The sequence below is a fragment of the Lactuca serriola genome, chromosome 8, assembly GCF_051521515.1.
Source record: "Lactuca serriola cultivar US96UC23 chromosome 8, Lser_US96UC23_V15, whole genome shotgun sequence".
Taxonomy (NCBI): Eukaryota; Viridiplantae; Streptophyta; class Magnoliopsida; order Asterales; family Asteraceae; genus Lactuca; species Lactuca serriola.
In genome coordinates, this window is record NC_136415.1 from 237,282,645 (window position 1) to 237,287,319 (window position 4,675).

Consider the following 4,675-nt stretch of genomic DNA (forward strand, 5'->3'; position numbering starts at 1 on the left):
TCGTTATAACGATCCAACCCAAAGCCACAACCCAGAGTTCAAGAAACGGAAACGTCAAGCCCGAGTAGAACGCAAATGATTTCAAAGGCTTGCCATGCGACAACAACAAGTGGCGACTCCTGCCACCTCAGCACCGGTCAAGAGTTATGAGGGAACACTCCCGAAGTGTAACAAGTGTAACTACCATCATAATGGAGCCTGCTGGGTATTGCAATGTATCAATTGCAACAGACCGGGGCACATTGCCCGTTTCTATAGAACCTGCTCCACCACCGGAGCCAGCCATGCTTGCTATAGCTGTGGTGAGACAGGACGCTATCATAGGAATTGTCCAAAAGTAAAGACCAACAAAAGCACTCACGTCCATATAACTCCAACCCGACACATCGCTTCCACCACCAATGCTAGTACTAGCCAGACATGTCACCAGTGCGGTGAGATAGGGCACTTCAAGAAGGATTGTCCAATAACAAAGAACTCCAGCTCAGACGGGTGAATACTAAGGATCACTACCGCAGGAGAGACTACTCCGGACCCACGTTAGTGTAATTAAGGCATTTTGTTGTAACAGAACCATAAAACTTGTTTAAAACTAGTGCAACTCGAGTCTTATCTTTTGCGAGATCCCATCAGTTAAGGGACCCTCATGCTGCGTATACTTGCCTTTTGTAGTATACCTTGTTCGCAGTAGCATTCCTGTAGTTACTATAAAGTACTATAAGGCTGTTAAAAGTTGCACCGTTGTGTTTTGTCTATAACGCCTTTATGTTCAAATCTAGTGTCTTTATTTTCTAGTATGTACGACTTTATCATACAACATGAGTCAATTCGATTCGCACAATGCCAGTATCATGCACACATCTCTTTCTCCGAAATTGCCTTTTCTAGCGAAGCCGTTACTCCAGAACACCGAAGTACTCATTCATAGAGTACCTCATGTTTCTTATCCTTTTTGAAGAAACCTCAACAAACCTCCCCGAAGTACCACTCGTATAGTACATCAAGTTCAAACCAAGGAGCTTTATGGTTGACCTATCTCTGAAGAATGTATACATAGGAGTGGTATATAATCAAGGTTCTACAGGTTTAGAATTGATGATTCCACTTTAACTCTTTTCCTCGTTGGGACGTGAGGTTAAAGAAGAATCATTTATTCGACTACCTTTTCAATCTTAATTATATACGACTCATATACACAAGACTGCGATTGATGAACCATGTATGACTTCAAATATGAACTTCAGGACGAAGACTGCCCAACACTATGAGTAATCGCATCGCCATGCGAGCAAACTTAGAACCCAAAACGACTCCTATAACCACATCGCTCTACGGTCTAACACCAACGGAGATACAAGAATCGTCCGGACAGCTTAACGACTGCTCAACAATAGAATGAGAAGACCAAGTTCCTCACCTTTGAGAGCTCCGGTCTTATTCTTCAAGAAGATAGACTTCAACGGGTGTGATCATACCAGCACTAATGCACCGGATCCCATCAAAACTCCGCAGTTAAACGTGCCTAGGCGAGAGAAGTACTATGATGGGTAACACCTTGGGAAGTCCTCATGGTGCAAACCTCGACATGACTTCCATTAGAAATCATTACCTTCTGCGTCGTATAGATGAATTGGTTGACCAACCGCAAGGATCGAAGTGCATTTTAGAAATGGACCTAAGATTTGAACATCACCAGTTACGAGTGTTAGTGAAGGATGTCCCGAGGATAATCTTCCAAACTCGATGCGGACGTTACGAGACTGTAGTGATATCCTTCAGATATGACCAATACGCTCGTAGTATTCATGAACAAAATGATTAGGGTACGCCATTCTTACTTGGATCAGTTCGTCATTGTCCTTGTAAATGACTTACTTATCTACTCTCGTAGTAAGAAGGAAATCATAAGAGCGTCTACAACAAACCATGGAAACATTAAGATCAGAGAAGCTTTACGCGAAGTTCTCTAAATACGAGTTTTCGAATTGAAGAGTTAAATTCCTAAGACATGCTATTAGTGATGAAGGAATTCCTGAGCACCCTTCCAAAGATCAAAACCGTTGAGAATTTTTTAGCACTGAAGACGCTTACAAAATTCTCCAAATTCTAGGTCTCACTGACCTATTGTTGTAGTTTATTTAGAACTCCTCACGGATTACGAAACCTCTTATGACTTTGACTCAGAAGGGAGTGGCCCTTGACTGGGAAGACAAGCAAGAGGAAGAAAACCTTGGAATTCCAAGTGAGAGGCCAAATCCTTTTGGAAGTCTCACTTAGGGAAGGCTTGATACGCTTCGGAAAGCGTGGTAAGCTAAATCCAAGATAGTTAGGACCTCCGAGATTCTTGCCAGAATCGGTCCTGTAACTTACAAACCCAACCTACACCGCGGACTCAGTAACATACATTTTACCCTTCACTTCTCGAACTCGAAAGCATACTTTTCCGTCAGGACTCTCGTAATCCCACTCGACGAGATCGAGATCAACGAGAGCCTCGCCTTCGTGGAAGAATCGTAGTGACCATCGACCGAGAGGTCAAGCGGACGCCGCAACGCCGCATCCCATTAGTGAAGGTTCATTGGGACGACGCAACGCCGCATCCCAACGACGCAACACCTTGACCAGGAGTTCACGGCCACCACAAGGGAGTTTACGGCCATAAACTCCATGTGGGCCATAAAGTTCTCCTATAAGGTCAAGTTTTGGCCACTTTGTTCAATCCTTTCCTCCTCTTAGCCCAAATCCTCTCAAGTATCATCACGATCTTCGTCCCCGATCTTCAAATATCGTAAGCTTATTATCTTAACTTGTTGATATCTTACATGAACTAGTAATCTTACATGATTTCATCCATGAAATCATTCCATTTTGTAGATCTTCAAGTTTCACCAAGAACACACACTAGTGTTCTTGGCCAAAAACGACCATTCAAGATCCTAGATCGTAAGCACTCCAGTTCCAACTCATTGTACACTAGGTTTATCATGTTTAGGGCTTAGAAAAAAAAAAGAAAACCCAGGATTCAGGGAGTTTACGACCAAGACATGTTCTTGGGCCGTAAACCCCTTTTAAGGGTGCAAATGACACCCTAACACCTTAGTAAGCCTTGGATATTAGCATAGAACCTTACACCATTGAACTAAGGACTTCATTACACGATTTGGTACTTCATACCATGACTTTACGGCCAAAAACTCATGGGGAAGTGGTCCCCAGGCCGTAAACACCATACAAGGCCATTCATGGACCATAAACCCACCTAACCTCTTGTTTAAGCCTTGGAGGACTTAACCACTTAACTTATAATAGTTTTAAGCCTCATTTGGTGACCCAATTGAGAGTTTACAGCCATGATTAAACTCCCCTAGGCCGTAAACTCCAACAAACATGGTCCATTGACCATAAACTCCCTTATAAGGCCTTGCACTCCTTTGTTGCAACCCAATGGCCTCCTAACACTTTGACCAAAGTGTTTTCCTCATATTAGGATGTTTATACATGTCTAATTAGTGTTATAATCACTAATTATATATATACATATGTCTTCATATGTCATTAGGATCATTGTGTGTGTCTAAGTCTTCACTTGACACCAAACACTTCTCCGACACTTCCATCTGATCCACTCACTGCAGGTGAGTTCATACCCCTAAATTAATCTTGTAAATGTTTCTAAATGTTTTCAAATGCTTTATGGGGTGGGGGGGAATACAAGTTGAATCATGCTAGTTGTTATATCAATCACATGTGATTAATAACTAGCATGCAAATGAATTTACCATACGTTAACTGTATTACCAAACAGATTTCTTCAAATGACTTTCTTAAACGTTTTTACATGTTTAAAACTCTTTATCAAACTGTCTTACACACTATATGTTTCCTTTCAAACTCTGTTACAAATGTGTTTTAAACAAAGGTTTTCCTTATACTTAAACTCTCTTATCAAACAAAATTCTTTCAATCATTTTATAAACTGACATCAAGTCATTGTTTCTTAGTATTAACTTTCAAAGGTTTCATAAAACTTATTTTATGCTTTTATATTGTGAAATGCATGCCTAGATATGTATAGTTATATAAATAATGTTTAAAGGACTTAGGACGGTTAGCTTGCTTTATTTCCTTTTCCTCGTTGGGATGTGGCCTTAGGGCATCGGTTGCTCGTCCGAATGTCAACTAAATATTAGTTATGTATCATGTATACATATATAAACATCACAGTTCCAGTAGTCAGTTCAGTACCTTTGGGTAGCAAAGGCATACTTTCGGTCATACACGTACATTACTAGTAACTATAATAGGCGTAGTTAGGAGATACTACTTATCATTCCAAGTACAAGGAATCACACAAGAGTCAGTTCATTCATGAGTCTATACTAATACATTACATGTTACATGAATACGTTTACATAGATACTCTTACATATATACTCTTACATGAATACGTTTACATAGATATGCTTACATAAATATACTTACAATACAAGATAACAAAACAGACATAACAAGGTGCTATAGCATGGAACAAGTTCAGGATCTAACTATACCAATGAATCACTAATGCATTGTGATAATTATATTGGGTATACATGATAATAGTAATGTGGATGTTCACGGCTTGCAATCATGCAGGGGTCGCGTTTGGTTCCCAAAATCTCTTGACAGGGTGCGT

General features: G+C 40.5%; 1 pseudogene; it reads left to right on the plus strand.

Moving 5' to 3' along the window:
* Positions 1 to 1,461: 1,461 nt before the first annotated feature.
* LOC145071793 (5S ribosomal RNA) lies at positions 1,462 to 1,580 on the plus strand (annotated as a pseudogene).
* Positions 1,581 to 4,675: the final 3,095 nt, after the last annotated feature.